The sequence below is a fragment of the Anomalospiza imberbis genome, chromosome 2 (assembly GCF_031753505.1).
Source record: "Anomalospiza imberbis isolate Cuckoo-Finch-1a 21T00152 chromosome 2, ASM3175350v1, whole genome shotgun sequence".
Lineage (NCBI taxonomy): Eukaryota > Metazoa > Chordata > Aves > Passeriformes > Viduidae > Anomalospiza > Anomalospiza imberbis.
Window position 1 is genome coordinate 105577850 of NC_089682.1, and position 22922 is coordinate 105600771.

The 22922-nt window shown below is 36.6% G+C and overlaps 1 protein-coding gene and 1 long non-coding RNA gene across 4 annotated transcripts in view; one reads left to right on the plus strand and one right to left on the minus strand.

The window, feature by feature from the left end:
• The window catches only part of GPC6 (glypican 6), a 718299-nt gene that overhangs the window by 326287 nt on the left and 369090 nt on the right, over positions 1-22922 (plus strand). The gene's annotated exons all lie outside the window — the stretch shown is intronic.
• Positions 18100-21594, minus strand: LOC137469572 (uncharacterized). Of its 2 annotated transcripts, none has more exons than XR_010996595.1 (3): positions 21296-21594; positions 20989-21212; positions 18100-18489 (listed from the first exon to the last, which is right to left on the minus strand). It is a non-coding gene; the product is annotated as an uncharacterized lncRNA (long non-coding RNA). The 2 variants fall into 2 exon arrangements; XR_010996594.1 differs by lacking the exon at positions 18100-18489 and adding an exon at positions 18530-19651 and having other exon boundaries at positions 21296-21593.

A 22922-nucleotide genomic window follows, 5' to 3' on the forward strand; every position in this document is an offset into this window, starting at 1 on the left:
CCTAAATACCATATCTTTTCTGCAGATTAATGCATTAATTGGCACACAGTGTACATAAGCTTATTTACTTAATGAAGTCTGTGATGGTCTCTGTGGGTGAATACACACATTAAAATATTGCACAACAGGCCTAATATTTTTCCCCTTTAATTCATAGAACTTTTTTGTGTTAATTTGTGATTATTTTCTGAACTCTTCAAGCTCAAGGCAGAGCTAATCTATAATAAGGGAAATCCAAGGAACCTCTGGAGTCAAGGCTCTGCTCTCTGTTTCTCAGCCTGACTTGCTCTGTGTCAATAGGGAACTGAGAAGAAACTCCCATGACACTCTGTGAAGCTTCCACAGGTGAGGATGCTGCCCTTTGTATTTAAACGATGATTTCACCTCTTGCCTGTATAGGAAAGCTAGCTTAAAAGTCGGCTGTGAGGGTGAATAACTAGATCCAGGCTCTTTTCCAAGGTCTTTTCATAGACAAGAAGACAAAGAAAAAGACCTAGTGCCCCCAATTGAATGTGCAGTTCACAGTGCAAAACTGCAGCCTGTCAATCTAGTGAGAAAATTCTACCAGTGAAAGTTGCTACAGAAATCAGTACAAAGAGACTGCCAGTACAGTAGCTTACTCCAGATAGTAAAATAAAGGAAAAGTTAAAGGAACGAAAATGTTGCACCAGGACAAGCATGTGTTGCCAGTTGCTGTAGCACATTACTTGCAAAACTTTATGCAGAGCTCAAACTCGTTTAGTAGTGACTACTTGTATGTAATATCAGGATCTATTTGTTCTTCAGTGAAGGACTGTAAGGCGCAGCGTCTTAAGAAGATACCAGTGAAAAAATAGGCTGACTCTGATATATTTCAACTTTATCATCCATTTCAGTCATCCAAGTAAAAGCAGAGAGCAATACCTGATTTTGTTTATACCAAAGAGAGTATATTTAGAAGAGGTAAAAGAGAAAAACAGAATGCGATACAGTTGCCTCCTTTGATTTTACTTACAGGAAATATTTATAACTTGCATTCACTTTGTGATTTCCACTCATGTTGAAAGTGTACAACTTAATACTGATGTGAAGAGCATAGATGTTAGTATTTGTCATCTTGTGAATGGACCACAGTAACTATCTGAAATCTGACCTGCTATCTGTTGTCTGGTTACTTAAGTGGAAGTGTTGTGGGACAACCCTTCATAGAGAAAAATAATTGAAACACTCTAATTTTTAGCATGTCTTATGTATATTTCATATTTCAGTAATACTGACAGGATTGTAAATACAGTGGATAAGCACAGCCCAGATCACGGCCATGCAGCTGTGGCCAGCTGGAAGCTTCTTTTGCCTAAAGGGAGAGGTCTGGATGCTGTAGCTCCCCCAGTCAGAGTGTGTGACAGAAGGTCCATGCCATGCTCAGGCAATCTATTGACTGCCCAGCTTAGGTACCCTATCCTGTTCATTAGATATGCTGTGAGTACATCAGGACAGTGTGGATATTAGTCTGTAAAGAACACGTGCCTGTTTAACACTTAACAGACTTTCAGGGTCAGGTCCAATTAACTTAAAACCCTGGTGGCAGCTAGCAAGAAGCCCATGTTGGGGCATTGACCTTGATGAGGTTGTCTTCACAGCAAGATTTAATGATTTTTTTTTCCCTCAATGAAGAGCAAGATAACAGGAGGTGAATACAGTTAATGACAAAATTAATCTTCAGCACAGTGTCTCTTTAATGTTTCTTCTGACACAGCTGCACCAGCCCAAACAAGGTTTTCTCCTACCACCTCTAGTTTTATTCATTTTCCAGGCACAGCTCTAGCAACTGTGTCCTTCTGCCTTCCCCAGTTTCTCTCTTTTGCCTTCCCCTGCACATGGAGAGGAGGCACAGTGACTTTCATTGGAAGCCCTCTGGATTTGGAATATGCAGCCTGAGCAGCCTCCTAACTCCTGGTTATTTGATAGCTCTTCAGAGAGCAGACCAAGAGCAACAGGGAATAGAAACCATTGGTCTCCACACTTCAGGCAAGGTATTTAGTCCCCACCTCAGACCTGGGGATTAGAGGGTTTTGTTGGGATAGGGATGACGTGAAAAAGTCCCTTCATGGATTGGATATGAAGGCTGTGCAACCACACATAAGGATCCTGTGGTGGTGCATGAATCTCTCCTACTTTTTTTTTCTGTAGCAGCCGGCACTTACAGTACAGATCGATAAATTTCAATTAGCTACAGGAGCTTAAAATAACCAGGCTTAAAATCTGTAGAGCAGCTTTTAGCACTTCCCTTTTTCATTTTTTATCTTAACAAAACCTTTTTTTATCTTAAAATGTGAAAGTGAAGTAGAAAATATTAGTATAACATAGTTAGAAGAAAATTTCTTCATTTGCTTTCTTTCAGTCTTTTTTACTAGTACGATTTTGGTTTAACAAGACATCACTGTGTTCCTGTAGAAAACCAGAATGCAACAAGCAAGATGTTCTTTGCAACCATCTGAGCTTGGTGGGTGCATTTCTGTTTTCTAATGGGATTAAACTGGATATCAGACTACACATGGGCTACGATGAGGCTTTATACACAATGCTGTTGAACTTTCTGCTATATCAAATAAAGCTGATATGAAAGGTTTAGCAGCAACATTGCATATGTGTTTCTGTGAGAAGAGATTATTAGAGGAATAGGAGAAATAATCAAAATCCAACATTTACTGAGATGGTGGGTGTTGTAAAATCAAATCTTTTATTTCATGCCTACTGGGATCTTGCATTTATATCCTGGTCATACTTCTGACTTCATGGAATTTCCTATGAAAAATTTTAGAATTTATCTTTTAACAACTGATACATGTATTAATTTTATTCTATTTTTTGGAGCACCAACTTTATAGCTCGGCATCCTGCTCTTCATGAGATTTCCACAGTCTCATGGATCTGGCCGCCTAGAGACTTTCAAAGGAAATAGGTTTCAGCACAGTGGAGAACTGGTGGGGTGGGGAGTTGTGTTTATTCTTTTTTTTCTAGAACAGGAAAATTTTCCTTCTCAGGATTTATCTTCAGTGGACCTTTCTCATTGCTGGTTATCCTCCTTGAGTTAGAAAGGCAGAAGCATAAATAACCTATAGTAACAACACTGTACTACTTAATGTTTGTTTCTATTCTTTCCACTTGAATATATTTCAAAGTTCATGTAAGTTTATCATATGTCTAAGTAAACTTTGGCCTATAGAACAGTGGATCAGATCCTAATCCTTCTGAGTTCTCATCATGATCCTGTAAATTTAAAATGATCCTTTGTTTTTAACGGGGGTTTTTTGAAAACATAGAACATAGGCAAAAGTTTGTTGACATGGATGGAGTACATTATATTGAGGAAATATTCATATTAGCTGGCAAAACTGACATCAGCAAGCCACATATCCATTCTAATCTCAGGTGGTGAAGCGAATAAGAGTGATATGGTGTCCTTTCCTATCCTTCCTCAAAATCCATTCTTCACATATTTTCTATGACTCTGTCTATTGATATTTACTGCTGTGGCACAGTTTCCAAAATGCTGGTCTCAGTATACTGCTTTCAATTTTTAATAACCAACAGCTAACTAAATCATCAATCAACAATCAATAATATTCCCTTATCTTTGTGAAAAACATGCACATGGATGTGTTATTTGTAGTATTGCAAATATGCTGTTTGTGAGATGCTTTGATTTGACATGCTGGGTGAAGCACCACTTGTTTAGAAAAGAGTCTCTGCCTCCTATTGCAAAAAAGCCAGTTACACAAAGAACTGTCTGCAATGTGTGGATAGAGGGTCAGTGATCAAGCCAAACTATACTTCAAATTTATGTCTCAGAAACTTTACTATTAATAATTTTTACTGTCAGCTTTTAATATCAAAGAAGAAAGTACAGCACAGTGTTTTAACACACTCCAGAACACTTTATTAAACAGCATGGCAGTATGCTGTTGTAAATTGAGGTCAGGAGGAAGAGTAGGAGTACTTTACAGGCTTAGGAACACAGTATTTTGGTATACTGCTGGGATAAGAATCTCTTTTCCAAGAGTATTTGCCGCTGGTATTGTGTTGTGGCTTAACCCTAGCCTGCAACTAAGCCCCTGAGAGCCACTCGCTCATTCCCCCACCAATGGGATGGGGGAGACAGTCAGAGGGGTCAAAGTGAGAAAACTCATGGGGTGAAATAAAGACAGTTTAATAAGTAAAGCAAAAGCTGTGCACAAGCAAAGAAAAACAACAAATTCTTTCACCACTTCCCCTGGACAGGCAGGAGATTGGCCATGTCCAGGAAAGCAGAGTTCCATCACAGCTCATGGTGAATTGGGAAGACAAACTCCATCACTCCAACATCCCCTGTCCCTTCTTCTTCCCCCAGCTTTATATGCTGAACATGATGTCATATGGTGTGGGATATCCCTTTAGTCATTTGGGGTCAGCTGTCCCAGCTGTATCACCTCTCAAATCCTCATGCACCCTCAGCCTCCTCATGAGTGGAGTGAGGAGAGAAAAGGCCTTGACTGTGTGCAAACGTTGCACAGTAATAACTAAAGCATCCCCTTGTTACCACCAGTTTCCAACACAAATCCAAAGTACAGCACCATACAAGCAACTGTGCAGAAAATACTCCCTGTCCCAGTCAAAACCAGTTCACACTGCAATCAACAACTCCAGCTCATTATGACAATAATAATAAGAATAATAAAAAATTAAAAAAAGAAGTCATTATCAGAGATATAGGTAAAAACAATGATTTTGTTTATCTCAAGCAATAAAGGCAGCCAAAAGGGATCCCTGGGACACCTGAGGGAAGAAACTCTAATGCTAATTGGCATGATTTAAAAAAATGACTCTGTTATTGCCAACAGTCTAATTAAGTCATTATCTCCCCAATGTTGAGGCAATCACACCAGTTATAATTTTAATGGATGGTTAACAAGGTATGCCTCAGTGTACAGACATATATACAAGAAGCTAGGCTAGAAGAAAGTGAAAACAGCTTTCTAATAAATACATTTTGTCTATCCTTTCATAAAACACCACTCCTTAATGCTATTTGTCTGGTGAATGAGCTTCATTATATTTTATGCAAATATGTTGTAGCAATTTGTCATGAGGCCACAGAAAACCAGCAAGAGAAAACAAAAATCTACTTATCCTTAATTTCACCATTTCTCAAATTAAAATGTTTATATTTTTAGAGAAAACAAGTAGTTGTTAAAGGGAAATAGTTTTGTGACTTTTTTCCTCCTTATACCGTATGTTTGCTTTTCAGCAAATGCTCCTGTATTAAAGATCTCTCTCTGGTGTTCACCTAGAAATTGTCAAGGCTGTAAGAATTAAAAAGCAGATGTACTTACTCAAAGATTTGCTGCAGTGTTTTCCTCACATCTGTTCTGAGTACACTTCCCACTCTAAAAATGTCCTATCAGTATCACGCATTTTTACTAAACTATTTAACAGTGTCCTGTCATGTTACCCCTGCTTTGACCAGCCTTTTTGCTAAATCATATGTGCTTCAAACGAAGAGTGAAGGAATGGAAAAAAATCTATCTATATACAAAAATATATGCTGCAGCTCAAAATACCCATTGCCATAAGGATAGGCTTCAAGAGAGGAGAGAGCCTTTAACTTTGGTAAGTCTTTGGAGTGCACTCTGTTCGTGCAACACTGTGATGCTGAAAGTAGAAGTAGCAGTAACTTTATGCCCATTAAAGAAGAGAGTTCTGACCTTGAAACAGGATTTTCTTTTTTTTTTTTTTTTTTTTTTTTTGAAAGGGATGTTCATGTCCTGTGCAGCCTGCAGCCCTTCTGCTGCATACCTTGTTTGACATTTGTCAGGAAGGGGAAAAATACAGCCCCCAATACCACTGATTTTCTGCCACCCCAAAAAGTGAACATTTCATCATGGTTTGTTTGTTTCTTTGCCAAAAATGTTGATGCTTTGAAATCATGACTCTGTCTCCTTGTGTCACTCCAGGAACAAGTGTTTGAATGAGAAGGGGAGTAGCCAAGAGCTCCAATGACAATGTGTTCTTACTCCATGTAGAGATCAGAGGTTCAGTCTTTACTTTGACTCAAACAAGGTACCAACAGAAATGTATACAAACGTTCCTGTTTCCAGATTTTTAGGTGTGAAATTCTGAGAGGTCGATTTCAAAAATTCTATTGGACTTATTAAACTAGAGAAAAAAAAAATGGCACCCTCAAAAAGACTGTAGTTTGAAATGAAATGTTTAATTCTAATACCCAGTATTTTTTGTCTGCACTTTATTTTGAGCAGAACAACATAAAAATACTAAAGATGAGCTTTTGAAAGACATCTCTTGTTTGCTTAACTGTTAGCTGCCAAGAGATGTAGCAAATTTGATAGAATTAATTCACTTCCATGACATTACTACAATTTATCCCTAGATGGGATAAATGGGTTTTAGAAAATGACACTGCCAGGAATGGATTAGGACAATTAACTTGCGTAAGGAGTCAAATCACTGACCTCTACTTTGCTTCACCTCTCCTGCTTGCCACAATCCACTGGTAGAAAGATGGAAGTGATAGCCTTTACAGAGTAGAGCAGATGAGTGCTCTTGTACAGAGAACAGCTTTTGAGGATTTGGATTTCATGGGGGTCACTCCAGTCACAATTTACTGCTGTCTGCTGCTACGGCAATTTGCATAGGGGAGATTTTTATACAGCTTGTTAAAACAAGTGTAAGGGAATCAGTGTCAGACAGGAGACTACACAATGGGAATGTTAACAAGCCAGCAATCTGTCATTTGCTCTCTGATAATTTTTCCTAGTAATCTTAAAGCATAAACTAGTCATAACATACTGTGTAGGGAATAAACAAGTACCTTACTATCCCTTATTTCACACAAATGCCTCCAACTCTGGAAGAGTAGCACTACTGTAAAGAGGAGCCAATAAGGCAGAAGCCATGCCCATGCAGTGGTTCTCCATGTCACTAAAAATTTGCCAGTGTGCTTTGCTGGTGCCTTTGAAAGGAGAAGGAGAAATAGTAAGGACAGAAGGAGAGTTCTGTGTCTGCAAACACAGAAATCAGGGTTGGATTTCCATGAGGTGCTCAGCTCTAGAAGTGTAAAAATATGCACAGTGTGGATGAAATAATAGTCATTTTAGTAGGAGTTAAAAAAAAATCACAGCTGGATGTCAGCAAACAATTTTTATCCCTTGATGTTAATACTTTTCCTGTAGGTAGTACATGTGTAACAGAGGGATGCAAAAAATTACTTGTTTTCTGATATTGGGACCATGGAATGCTGTGGCTGATTAGAGAAACATGTCTGTACCTCATGTAAGGGGACATTTGTAAAGATTTCTTTTTGCCTCTTGTGTAGGCTGTAATTAATTTCTTTTTAGTTTAGAGCAGAGATTGAGCTATGACTTGAATTTAACAGTTCTGATATTTGTAGTTGTGTATCATGAGGACTGCTGAATTTTGACTCCAGGAAACAGTTTCTCTGTTTTTTGAGAAAATGTGTCTGTTCTGCTGAGAGGAAAATTCCATTCTTTGGGCAAAGGAATCCCTCAGCCTTCCTACATGTTCCCTGCCTAGTGTTCCCTCAGTAGCTCTAGAGCACACCTGTCCTGCTATAGTTTTGCTTATACCTCTGCTCTGTAGAAAAACGCAGTTTCTTCGGTAAGCTCGTTACTTTATTTATCTACTCAGAGGAGAGCCATCCTCCACATGAGTGCTGTCACAACTCACTTGCCCCTTGACTGGTATTTCCAGTCCTAATCTCCAGCTAGAGCAATGCACACCTTGTGCCGTATTAGCTGCACACACCTGTACCTATCAGTTAACATGTAGTATGAGTGGCCATAATACAGAGACAAAATACTTCCCAACACCAAAGAAAATTCTAACTTGTCATTCAAAGTTAAACTATGGATTCTTTCACTTATTTCATGCTAAGTCCCATAGATCAAAAATCTTGGACTTGATGAGAATGGAAGGATGTGCAATCACGTTAATCTGTAACCATGAACAATTCCCTGCAGCTTTCAGCTTTCTGGTGTGGGCAGCACCTGTACTCTGCAGAGTTTCACACATCTCATTATCCTCTAGATAACTCACCCACTGCACTGCCTGGGTGCACTGCAGCTTTGTCTTTTCCTATTCACACTTTGGTATTTAAATATGATGTGCAAACATGGGGAATGGGCCACTTATTCACTTTTCAGAAGTAGTCTAATCCAATATAGCCACCTTAATGAAATGCCAGGTATGCTGGTCCTTTTACTGTCATAAAGAGTTAGGAGATTGTAGGAAAATATGACCTTCTATAAAAAGCTGTCTAAATTATCTTCCTGGAGCTTGTATGGCATTACTGATGATTAAAAAGGCAAAGAAGTGGTTTTGAGGCTTATTTTTTTCCATAGAAGTTTTTAATTGGGAAAGTATTAGAGCTCATGCTTATATTATTCTTTGTTCAGTAAAGCCTGTAAGTCACTCATATCCTAGATGATTATTTTGAAGGACAAAATTTCCACAAAATTGCACTTCACAAAACACTTTTTCTGGACTGCTATTAAACAATAAGAATACATATTGCCTGTTTTTGATAAGGGAACATACTTTAGCCACTACCTAAATGACATTAGCATAATACCTTCAAAATATGTGAAGGGTTGTATAAGTATGCAATAACTATTCTGCCTTGAAAACATAGAAATCTGCCTGGTTGCCAACAAATAAGGGTCAGAACAACACACTGTGCTCAAGGATATGTATTTATATATATAGACATTTGCATTTTAAAGTTACAAAAATTTTCATACACTTCAAAGATCCATAATACACATCTAAAATTGTATTTTTTAGAGTATATAAGGTAATGCAATTTAATGCTACCATTAAAATACAGGCTTCTTTCTGAAAGAAATCTAGATATGACAATGACCTAATCCTTAATCTCTTTTTTCTCAACTGTTGACATCCAGTTGTACCAGGGAAGGTTTAGACTGGATGTTTGGATAAATTTCTTCAAGTAAAGGGTTGTCAAGCACTGGAATAGACTGCCCAGGGAACTGGTTAAGTCACTGTTTCTGGAGGTGTTTAAAAGATACGTGGATGTGGCACTTGCCGACATGGTTTAGTGGTGGAATTGTCAGTCCCTGGTTAACAATTGGACTACATGATCCTAAAGGTCTTTCCCTTGATTTTACTAATATTTTCATTCTCACCATTTGTATAGTACCTATAACAGTCAGGCCCCCTGCTCTGGAGGTGTTTAAGCACCAGGAGAATTTATACAGTTATTCATGATAATTATAGAAGATATGTGCTTAAGAAAGCACAGTGCAATCGTTGCACAGCACATGACCAAGGCACTGCCAGTGGTAAAACTGTAACAAACAAATGGGGCAACAGCCTTGTTTTAATGTACTACATTATGAGATGGGAAAGATAAGCCTGAGTGCAAGTAGATAAACAATCCAATACTCCACTGGGATGTTGTGCATCAGAGACAGAATGCAGAGCAGATCCTTTGAGATAAGAGTCATCTCATCATATTTCTTCAGTCTCAGCAGAAAATGAAGAGCAGTACATTTAAGCATGCAGATAGATAAGCTGAATTTAGAAACTGTGTTGAATGTCAGCAAGAAGTGGGTAAGGTAGAATTATGAAAGTAGGGAGAACATGATTTTCTGATGTTATCCATGCACTAAGGTAAAAGAAAATCTTACCCTATGTCTGTGTTCATCTGAGAGATGTATTTATTATGATTAAATGCAGTCTTCCATATATGTGAAAACCTGCAAATATTCACAGACCTACTGCACCATTTTGGTGTATGGTAGATTAAACCATATATTTAGTAATAAAAATTTTTAAACATTTTATTTATACAATTAATTATATCACCATTTATGAGATAAAATTAGGGAAAAAATCCCTACCAGTTATTCTTTGAATTTTCAGCTTTTGAATTTTTAGCTGGTTTGTGGTAATCCATGCAACTTCAGAATATTTTAATGGTTTCATGAAATGCAGGGAAAAATTAAACAAGAAAGTAGTGAGACTTCACATTTTCCATGTCACTTCCTCCATAAGAAGAAATTTGAGACCATTAGCTGTTAAAGTGACCTGCATATGATAGAATCATTGAATGGTTTGGATTAGAAGGGACCTTAAAGATATTTTTAGAACATCATATCCATAGGACCTGATACTTATTTCCAGTAAGACATTGCAGATTATTCTCACATAAAAGGTTAAACATGTGCATAAGTGTTTGCAGGAAGAAGGCATTAAAATGTGCACTTCATCCACCCCAGAAGCAAACCTTGAAGAAAAATGAGACATAAAAATTCCATTCTTTAGACCTTGCTGCTTATCTGGCAATTTTTAGCTGTCAGCTCATACAGCCAGTCTGGAGAAACACCATCAAACAAAAGAGAGAAATCAACATTATAATTATTTTGAATACTTCTTATCAAAACTTATAAAATTACAAAGAAGCAATCAGGACCAACGTCTCACTGCTAATACATGAGTTGTCTCTTCAAGGTTGAATGCACTTTACTCTCAGTGATACCAGAAGAAGAATACTGAATGACCTGCCTTTTGCCATAGGTTTGGAGAAGAGTTGCTGTGCATCAGTTAACACACTGTTGACATTCTTGCATGCTAAAGCCTGCAGACAGTGTTTTCAACCCACTGCCCAACAGAAGTGATCACACAGTTCATTCTTACCTGCAACCAGCAGTTTCCTCATCTTAATTGCCCTCCTAAAACGTTTTACACTCCCCAAATCCACTAAGTAAAATATCTTTAATTTTTTTTATCTTGAAAATAAGTAGATGAATTCAAAAGCATGTGTAGAAACATAAGCTGCAAAAGCTCAGTGCAGATGGCCTCTGATTCTAGTAGGTATGATAGGATTTTATGTAATTTTAAACAGTTTCACTGCTTTTGTTATAATCAGATCACAAATGGAAGACGGATCCTACCTCCTACATTTCTGCCTTTGGAGTTCTTATCTGAACAATGCCACAACAACAAAACACAGTAGTGTATGTCACGCTAAAATGTTTGATTTCTTAATTGTTGTGAAGGACCCATCTCTCTTGGTATATTGTACAGAAAGCATTCCAGCCTTCAAGTGTTTTCCAGATATCTCAGTGTCCTAGTTTTATTGTTTTGTTTGGTCTGGTTTGGCATTGAAACCAGTTTTATGAATTATTCTTTTTTCCAAATAAAGCTATGACTTTCCGAATCTACTTGACAGAAGAATTTTGAGAACATTGGTTGATCTATCTATTGAAATATCCAGATAACACTGTTCTAATCTTTCAAAATACATCTTGAGAATCTGCATTTTCCTGCTGAGGTTTGCTTTCCCTTTGGGTGCACTACCTGAGCCACCACAAATACAGGGGCATAATTTGATTGCAGGCACAAACCAGTCTGTGTAAGGCTGTAGGGTCTTAACATAAAAAGACTAAACCCAGTGCAGCTGGTGGGGATTTTCCTAAGGCATTTACAGCCCTCATCATGCTAATATATTGCAAAACACTTAACAGCTTTATAGGCAGCATACTTGTTAGACACAGAGCAGAAGTCCCCAGTATATGAGAAGATGCCATACAGTTTGTGATAGCAGGAATGGGCTCAGCATCAAACCACATTTCACACAGCTGTGCTCACACAACTAAGCAGCTACACCCACTTCAGGTTCAAATACCAGGACTCAAGTCTCTTGTGATAAGCTGCCATGATAGAAACCACCTTTCCCCTTTAATTAAACATGAAAAAATAAAAAAAAATCTCAAGTTTTGTAATTCTGGTGTCCTACAGATTTTCTAGAATAAAAAAATCCTTTCTACTCCACATTTTTTAGGTAGTAATGCTGAGAGTCATTACTGTAAAATGTTCACTAAGAAGGACAGCAGCATTCACTAATCCAGTTCTGTCTAGTTTCCTAGAAGACTAAATAAATCAAACAGATGCAGAAATGAAAGAAACAGCAGAAAATACAGCATCAGTGGTGAGGGCTGAATTGTGCATCATTGCTTTTGAAAGAAAGACAGGTATTACACACAATCTAGTCTGCTAGTCTGACACTTGACAAACTTGTGGTAGTGTCAAGCTCTTTGAGATACTATCATTAGCTGCCTTTCTAGTGATAAGCTTATTGCAATTGAACAAAAATAGAACATTTTGAGAGGCTAAGGCTAGCAGACTCACAATGAAATGGATTAGAACCCATAATCTGCTGTACGTGTCTGTTTTGACATTGCCTGTTAACAAAGTGTGACCACTCAGCATGCAGCTGTGGTAGCTGAAAAAGAGATATTACAGCCATTAGCAAGAAACAAAACCCAGTATGCTGAGTGTTTCTAGCCCCCAAGTACATGAAGAAAATTCCTACTCTTTTATTATTGTATTATTTACCACATTAATAACTGAGTTGGTGAATGCAGTTGTACAGAGCTCTGGTCAGCTCTTTCTCCCTTCTTGTTTTGCTTGCATGTAATTTTACATGTATTTTCCACTGCAGTGTTTTTCATGCTGATGGATTATATGTTCAGGGTTGCTGGTGTGGCTCTGCAGCTGGAAAGGTTTGAAGATGAGAAATATGAAGTAAATGTGAAAAGGATACAGGAAAGCAATTGAAGTTAGGAACCCACGTGTCACATTTCAAATAAAGCTGGAGATCTGACTGAGGCAGGAAAGGAGAAGCAATCCTCTATGTGCTTTTTTGGTTTTGATCTGATCAGGTAACTTCTAAGTGTGAGGGTGAGGAAGAGTAGTGTTAGGTTGGGTAGGAGAAAAGAGGAGAAGAAACTTCAGGAGGTGGCAGGATCTCTAGGAAATTCTCATTCCTTTACTATCAGATTAGAAAACCTGATGACTGGTTCACTCTGTCCTCCTTTGTTCACTTGTTAAATCCTATATTTTATATCAATTTAAAGTAACTAATTTCATAGCTATTTGTTGATAGATGCTAAAAATTTAGCTTGGGTTTCATATTGTAATTGCTAACTGACTTTATAAATTACTTCATGCAAGTAGATGAGTTGGGGATTTCTGTTATTTTGGACAACTAAAAGAATAATTTTTCAAAAATATGGTCTCCTTTAGTTCTCTGCTGTGAATTTCTCCACAGCTTCATTTGATTAGAGTAGACACCATTTCCTCTGTAGTCTCTCTGAAAGACTGGGAAATAATCCAACCAAATGCAAGATAAAACTACTGAACAAAAAATAAGCCCAAGTTTAGCATTATAATTATGTCAATGTAAAATTGACACAAACTCAGCATAATGACAGCCCTTAGGTATTGGATTCAGGACAGAAAAGTATGCCAACAGAAGAATGCTTGCTAAAACTGAGAGGGGAGAAGACACCTAGAAGAAAATTCTGCCTGTACTCCAAAGCACCAAGCCATCAAATCCTGCAAGAGGTCTTGCTGCCTTGACAGGTGAAAAGTCCAGGAAAAATTATTGCCATTATAATAATTCCTCTGCTGAAAATAGCAGGGAATTCTCATCAAATAATGTGAAAGAAGGCCCTTTGTCAACTGGAGAGAGGTAGACTGATGGAAAAGTTTTTAGTTACTTTATATGTTATGCCCCCAGAGAGGTTATTTGCAAGCAAGTCCAGAGTACGGGCTAAAATGCAGAGAAGGGATAGACTACTATTTGCAGAGAAGAAAAAAGCTATTAGAAACCTGAAAGAGTTATAAAGAAACTATCAGAGGGAGGATTGAAATTGTAGTGTAGAAGAAATGTTGTGTTATTCCACTCCAACTAATAGTGAGAGAGTCTGAAATTGAACATCAACATCCTTTACTTATTTTTTTAATTATTTTGGCATTTTGAATTCTTGTTTCTATTACTTTTAAACATTTTATGCAATGGGTCTTGAGTATATATAATACTCCTTATCATTGCGTTAGTACATATAATATTATTTTAAAAATACAAAAAAAAAAGTCAATTATTTCTGGACAGGATGTTTCATGACCATTTTAAGAACCTCTGAAGACTAAGAGTCTGCTGGGATTAAATGCAGCTTTTAGCTCTTCCCCACACACACCCTAGGCCTGTTGTGTTTGAAACCCCAATTGATCAAATCCCTCTCTACCCAAGCCTGAGACTTGCTTAGGAATGCACTTGATCTTTCTGCTCTCCTTAATATTATGTCTCCAGCTGCAAGCAGTATTAAATTCCCTTTGTAAAATCAATAATGATAAAGGAAGCATGCAAAGATGCATCATCCATGTTTCACTCCAATGAAGCACCCTGTCCTTCTATTTTCCTGTGCATCACTGCCTTAAATCTCAACAACTTGAAATGCCATGTCATTAAGGTATCAATCTGACTCCTTCTGTTTTATGAAGACATGTAAGATTTGTGGGCAATAAGGAGAAATCTATAAGCAGAGATTCATGGTGAAGTCCAAGGATAAATAAGGATTTCTAACTGATTTTTTTAAAGGATTGATTTTAAGGAAGAAAAGGATCTCTATTTTTAAAAAATAAAATAATAAATGAAATGAGAATCCCCAGGGTTAAAAATTAAAGAGACAGAAGTCAGGCCATAGAGAAAAAGGTTAATCCTTAAAGTAAATAGTAATTCCAAATTTTCTGCTTTCTGAGAAAGGAATGAAATAATTGAATCTCTGGCTCACTACAAGGTTTATTACCCCAGTAAACATATAGAAAGAGATTTTGGGGAAAAAAGTAAAACTCAGTAATAGCTTATTCATGTTTCTCTAAGAGCCACTGGAAAAGCTGTGTATTCTGTGTTCATTAGTGAATGAAATTATAATTAATTTGCTGTTTTAGCTTGGAAGAGATCACCTCTTTCTGTGACAGTTTTGATCGGAACAAACCATCCCACCACTAAACAACCTTCTGCTGCAAATGATTAACATTCAGAATTATAACAAAGCAAAAAAAAAAAAAAAAAGTGTTTTTCATAGCTTTAGCTTATCATAGTAGCCTTATATCTTCTTTCATAGCAAGGCTATATTTTTGTACTTGTAAATGCCTCACAATTTTGACAAAATCCTAACAACTGTAATTTATAATTTACTTTTCATTATAAATTTTAAAACCTTTCCAAAGGTGTCAAAACTTTTATTGGATGCTTTTTCAGGGTTATAAATAGATGGAAAACAAACCTCAACATTTTTAATACTTCTGTTATTTCTTTGATACAACTGTATTGTGCATAACTGGTGTAGAACAGTTATCTTTTCACACATTTCAGTATAAATGCATGCTAATTGTATTAACGTGCTTTTTGTGGTTAGGTTGGTTTGGCTTGGTTTTGGTTTTGTTGACAGACTTGGGGTTGACTTCATATCATGTGTACCACAACATCCTAGAGACAGAAATAATGTAAAAAAAAAATCCGACCTAAGACTATTGTCTCTGTTCAACACACTGAAAAAATAATCTTTCAAATAGTGCATTTTAGAAGTATTCTGTAATTAATGTGTTATGTGTCAGTAATTTATGAATACTCAAATATTTGTGAAATATGAAATTATTTTCAGCTGGGAGTTGGAAACATCAGAACTGTGTTATTCTGCATCACTTTAGTATCTAGACCAGTATTATCATTTTTAAAAATTAATTAAATGTTTTGTGACATTAAAAATTGCCCAGATTTTGCCACTAAGATAAACCAAGACAAATATATGTTCATTAAGAGGATCTGACTCCTAATATAATCTATCTATATTGTTTCATTAATTGAATAAAGTATTAAGCATTACAGACTGTGATGGATTTTAAAAGCTACCCTAAAATAGCTGTATTATATTGTAAATGGTGACATCTGTCCTTTAGACTTCAATGAGTGTAATCGCTAATGCCTGAAAACATTTAATTGAATTCAGCTCAGCAACTCACATATACAAATTCTGTATTGGCTGCAATGCTTGCTGGATCAAACCATTGTTTTGCTTGAATTACACATCCAAATATTTGTCATTTTGTTGCCTATTTGTTTTCCCCAGTTCCTACTAAGATATACCCCAGAAATACTGACCTTATTTATAGGCCACTTGCCGTTTTGTCCATTTCACATTAAATCAAGTGTAATTTACATAAGTTTAAAATATTTACACTTCTTGAAGTTGAATTTTTCTATATGATGTGACTCTGTCGAACCTTATGCAGTGAATAAAATTGTGATATTCAAAGTTGTGACAGCATACATGAGTGTGGTCATAGCATCAGGCTTGGTGTTTGTTCTTGTGGAGGAATAACAGTAATTCTGCTTCCTGACTTGTTTTTGAGTCACTGCTGTGCCTATCAATAGGGAGCTTGTCTAATTATTCTCTGAATTGACATGAAGCTAGAGTTTCCATTATACAGTTGATAGAAATTCACCACAGCAATATTGTAATAGAGGCACTATTTCTAGTAATTAGTTCCAATCAAAAGATTCTTCCCTAAACTGCACATACCTGCTTTTTACAATCTAGCAGTCCAATTGCCAAAGGACAATAATAATAATTCTGTTTGCTTTTTATTTGTTTACCTGGTCCCATCACACTGATACTTGTAAATATTTGTAAATCAATGGATTCTTTGTTTACAAGCTCTTCCACAGGGCTTGAGTGTAAATCTTACGTGATTCTTGGGCAAATTATTGCACATTAAGATAAGCATAAAAAATTGACTATTGTTAATTTACACTGCAGTCATCTTACATTCTATTAGACATATATTAAAAATCTCACTTGGGCACTCTTTGAGAAAGTCAAGGTTGTAAGGTCACAGATTTCATGTTCAACAAACCCCACATTAGTTACGAAAGAGAGAGCCTGCAGCCGTGCAAGATCTTGTGATTGGCCATTACAATACAGCATTTGCATCTTGAAACTACATTTTAGTAGTGGTATCTTAAGGTTAATCTGTACAGAAGCTGAGTTTTCTTCAGCTAATTTTTATTCAGTGAGTGGTCTGACTTGCACTACTGAAGAATCCTTAATCAAGTAGGTTTTGCATTCCCAGCCTTGATGCAAAAAAGAACCAGTCAGGTTTGAAAAGGAATTTTAGATTATTTTCTCTCTCTTCTCTGGACCCAGAATAGGAAGATAAATTATTCCCAGTCTCATCAAGGACTGTGACAATTACTGCTAAGATAGATACTTGCAATGACACAGTTATTAGGAAATGTTACAGCATGACTGGGCAATGTACCTTTCAAATCTACTACAGAAATTTGTGAATTAATGCTCAAATCAATGCAGTAAACTCTAATATATTAACTTATATCTAGTCTTAATATTTGGGATAGAATTGATCCAGAAATTGTTTTGTGCATATTAGAAGGAGCTTCATGACAAAGTTTTGCTTGTTTATTTTAGCTGGAAAACCCAATTAATCAAAACAAAAACTCATTATTGGTTTGTGCCATTATAAAAAGGTTTTGCTGGCTAAGCCTTCTCAGCTCTCCAGTGGAGTTCCTGGTCAAAACCAGTAGTGAGAGAGAAACTGGATTTCATGTGTAGGATTGTGGTCTCCAATGTGAGAAGAGAATGCCATGATAAACAGGTTAGCATTATTCTGGATCCATTTTTCCAGGTTTTCCTGCTGGAACTGTTCCACTTCATGTGCCTCATCAGGTATATTTTGAGTCAGAATCATCAGTGTCCCAAATAACTTTCCTGCCTACTGAATTTATCCTTAATAAGTTTATCCAGTGTAGTTCTTCAAAAAGAGATAGACATAATCAGATAGACATTAGACAGATCCAAATCCAGTAACTTCATTAAATGGAGCGTCTCTGAATGGGAAAACAAAACTGGACTTGAGCCAGCCAGAAGCAACAAGAAGCATTGGTAATATTCAGATCATATTGATAGCTGGAAATGGCACATCCTTCAGTCATCAAAGCAGTGATGGCAGTAGGACTGAAGCAGAGAAGTTAAGTCATGTGGATATAATAGTGTATGACACCTGAGATAGCAAAAAATTAAATACATCTTAATTTGACACTGTTCAAAATTAGTCCATTTAATCAGGATTCCTGTGCAGTGCCTGTCCAGCCTTCGGCCACGACTGCTCTGATAAGGAATGCTGGCACATATTATGCCCCCAGCTTTATTTCTTCTCTTCTTAACAGATTGAGGAATTTTTGCTGACACCCATTGATTAAGATTTTTGCTCTGCTCTCACACATCAAAATATGAAGGAACTTGAATTTTGGGAGCTAAAGCTTGAGGTAATCCACTAAGTGGGTTTAGCAGACTGACTGCTGGATCCTGGCTGAGCTGCTTCCCCGAATAATGACTATAGATTAAATGTCATAATAACAGCTGTCAACAAGCAGTGTGCAAAAGAGTTTTTTTTTGAAGTCACAATTTGTCAACAACCTCTGCTCGTGTTGCATAGCAGAGACGCGTTTGATGTGCTGTCTGTTGCCCTCCCACCCAGCAGTGCCACTGCTCTGGGCACTGCACATTGCAAGATGAGTCATGCAGCTCAGACAAACATATACTTCAGCTATGGAAATGAATAAAAACGATACTAGCATGCTGGCTACATGGGATGTACTAAAACTAGATCTTATTCAGTTCAGCAGGAAACTGATTTCCTTTGCATTTGGGACTGGTGTTGGCAGGAGGTTGGAAGTGACCACTCCATGATAGCTTTTGTCTGTAATTGGCCTTTGATATCCTGACATAGTTGAGCTCAGTGGGAATAATTAATCTTTCACCCACTTAGGACATTGACTGGGTAGTTGAGCTTAGCAACATCATCTAGAATTGCTCTGAGTCACAAAAAAATTTGGCACAGGGAGAGGTGAAATGAGAAAGGATAGAAGTCTTCTACAGTCATCAATGCAAGACCATGCAGGGAAAGAAAATGGCAGTCCTCTGCTTTCCTTATAGAGTAGCTAAAAAGTGTTTTCTAAATAACAGTCTAAAATACTGGGTTGATTAAGATCTAATATATGGAGAAAAAAAATTATTTGTTCTGTTTAGAAGGCAGAGGTCTAATACTGAAAAGAGAAACATGATTTTCCTGGCTTAAAAGCTGATAAGAGAGTTGCCTAAAAATAGGTTGCCTTTAAGACAATTTTTAAAGAAAAGTATATAAAACTTGTTACAGCTCCAGTAATATATTTTCTTGCTGTTGCATCTCTCTGCATTTAAATACCATCATTTCAAGTTTTTTAAATAACATCTAAATCAAGAAATTCAGTATTCTGAGAATATCTAATGTACATGAGGATACACATTTTGACAGTCCAGTAAGTAATATTGATTCAGCCAATTCTCAAGAAGCAAATGCAAGAGGAAAAGTCTCCCAAGTGTTCTTTCTTGTACTCCCCACGTTCCCGTCTTACACGAGGAAATCCATTTGCAGGTGTGGGCATTACTGTTTTGGGCCCCTGTTACATTTCCTCAGGTGCTGTAAGCAGCCAGAGGTGACTAAGAAGGGAAAAGATGTGTTTTTAACATTTATTGCTGAATCCCAAGGATGAGGCTACGCACCATCACAGAGAGTGGCAGATCCATTCTTCTATCTGAAAATCCTAGCAAGGCTGTGGAAATCAGAGCTACTGCCCTTCAGCCTGAGTAGACCAGGACACACTGTATTGATTGCCTTATGTTAAAATTCTTTTTAACTCTTCGTAAGCTAGTGGGACTTCCTTACAGATCTAAAAGCAAGAAGAAAAATGGGAGAGGATGAGTAAAGAAACAGTTTAACTACCTTCTACTCATCTAAAATTTGAACTCATCCAGAAGTCCTTGTACCTATGGGAATTTGGATGGAAATGTAGTCAAACGTTTTCTAAACCAGCCTTCCTGTCTAAGTAAATAGGATTTTCTATACACAATTTCAGGAAAAGCATCTTAACAAACAAAATAAAACTAAATAAAATTAAATTTTTTAATTAATTATCATTCACCCTAAGCATGCATGTCAGAATGGATTTGACTTAGTTATCTTCTTTATAGATAATACACCATTAAACTGACTTAGAATTGGGGGCTGGTCCTGAACTGAACATTTTTGTTTTGAATTGTATTCAATCTTTATTCCAAGATCATTTTTAATTTAAATTCCTTTCATTTTTATTAACTGAAATTCAGAGTTAATTTTTAATTAGATCTACTCGCAACATTAAGTATATTTTTCCTTGTTTAAAAATTAATTAAATACTCAGTACAAACAGATTTTTCATTTTTTTATGTGATTTGCCAGATAAGCACAAAGGTATTTTTTGGCAAGCTCCAGTCACAAAATATTCAGTGCATTCTACAGTACAACATGATTTTTTAACTTTTTTGTAAGTTTGGTTCTGAATGCATTAATCTTTATATTTCCAGGTAAACTCCAAGCGTTTAAATGCATGTAAAATATTATCACAATAAATAGATATTTTTTACTTTAGTTTCCCTCATTTAAACATCTTGGTCCTTCTAGCTGTACTAATGCTAACAAATTAACAGACACTGAGAGGTTTGGTTTGGGGAGGGTTGTGGGAAGGAGGAAAGGTTTTATTCTCAAAGCTTACACACAAATTAAATGTTTTAAGTTATTTTAAACAATTAAAAATTCCTTTCAGTGAAATGATGAAATGGCTAAACCTCCTGGATTAACTCTTTCAACTTGGCAAGGATGCATAACATACAGGGGGATGTTGGATTCATGTATCTTGTATGTGAAAGCCTTACAGTCTTCATAAAGTAATAGATAATCATAGAAAGAACAGATAACTAAAAAATCAACTACTGCAGTAACAATAAAAGAACATACAGAATTCAGTTATTTCAATTTATATCATGCTCTGCTCTCCTTCAGCTTTTCTAAGTTCTGATTAATAGAATGTCTGAAAACATGTTAGTCTTTTTAAACCTGTCCAATTAAAGAAAGGTATTTTGTTGAGAACTCAAGAAGCTGGCCAGGTTATCCAGGGTTCAGATGTAGCTCATAAAAATGAAACTTTACTTTTGATATTTTTTTTTAAGTCTTAGCAACATCGATTCTTACCTTTTTGTCTAAGCTTCCTTGGAGATCTTGTTAAAGTTTCACAACTTGTTCCTTCCTCCCTGCTGAGGTTTGTTGTTTCTCTCTGCTTTTAACAAATAAGGTCTTCAAACTTTGAGGTTTGGGATTTCTCTAGGGAATGAATTAAGGAATTCATGTTTCTTTCCAAAATCTTCTCCATGGACTTCTAGCAACTTGTTCTTATTGCAGCTTCACATTTTCCATTGCTTTAAAAAGCAAGAATTTACGTGTATAGTTGCCCACTATTAAGGTAAAGAAAAAAACATGCTAGAAGATGAAAGTTAGAAACCTGGTATGCCCTCTGGCCACGTCCAATCTATTAAGTCTCCATCACAAAACTAATCTTTTGCTATTTTTCCCCTGAAGAAATAGACTGTGATCTCATTGTGTTCTATAAACTAAGAAAGGTCAGGCCAGCCTCCCCAATCTTTGGATGAATGAAATCCTAAGAACTCATCTGTACTTAGGATGATTCTGATTAAGTTAGTGCAGAAATAAACAAGATCTAGCTAGAACAGTTTGAATTTACTTTTCACAGCTGTTTATTGCTGCTTCTCTAGGTAATCATCACAGCCCCCGCAGCTGAGGCCCAATAACAGCTTGTGGGAGTCCTCCCACTCTGATTCAGGGCAAACCAGATGTATTTACTTAAGTCACTGTGGAAGATGGCTCAGGCTAGCCCGAACAGTGACTCATTAGTGCCGCTCAATATGGGGATACTGAGGAGCAACTGTTAGTCCTGAGAGCTAAAGCTCCTACTGCTGCCTTCAAGGAGAGCCCTCTATGGTTCTGGCGACACTGCTACTGAAAAGTAATGGCTGGAAGAAGTCCTTGAACATCCCAGGTTTTACTGGGAGATGTGATTCTTATTCTTAAGAGCTTTGGCCCTATAAATAGTAAAATGAAGACTTGTGTGTAGTTAATAGTGTTAGATGTCATAGTGGGTCATATAGTATAATGCTTTTCTTCCAGTTCAAAGAGTGAGCCCCCTCTTACTCTCAACTTCAAAAAAAATGAATTGAAAGATAAAATATTTTTAAGTAAAATGAAAATTTCTTAATTGATTTTATTTTGGTTTTATAAGTATTTCCATATAAATGAAAATTAATGCTGTTTAACAAAAAGAATAAATTGAGCCCATTTCTTTAAAAATGAATTTTATTTTACATATTTTTTGTCCATGGCTACTGGTAATTTTCTGATCAAATTTGGACTGAAATACAGTTAATTTTTTGTTTTGTTTGGGAAATATCCAAGTTTACATAAATGGAAAAATATTTACTTTTTCACAGTACTGCATACTGATGTTGAATGCTAGACATAGCATTCACTATCAACAACATCTACATTGCTAAATAAAAGAGACCCAGCTTGAGTATTCAACCCCTGTTGATCCCTACCATTTATTTTTTAGGGTAGTCTTCTGATCTCTTTAGGACCTTTTTAACTTGCTCCCTCTGGTAATCTTAGGTGTTGTGATGACAAGACTTAAGAACAGCAACTGGTTTATTTTTCTTTCCTCATTAAATGCTGGTATTTTAGTATAAGTAACTAACAGAAGCTATGCAATCAGTTTATTAGACTACTTGTGCATCTGTTTATTCAAGTTCAGCTATGCCCTGTCATACAGAATCTAATCATCTTTTTTATTGAAGTTTCCTGAAAATAATCTCTTTCTTGTGACATCCATTGCCTCTCTACGAATGAAATTATTACTTACAAAGAACAAGAGGGAGGATGTGAAGCTCTTCCTTAGATCATTTGTGTGGAGCGAGGGATAGATGATAGCTCTTTTGACTGTAACAAATGAAGAAGTATATGGAATCTTTGCAGTAATATCATTAGTTATTATTTATTATGTGAGAGAGACACCACGCCTCTGGCAACTGACAGATTGAGTTGCTGACAGTACCATC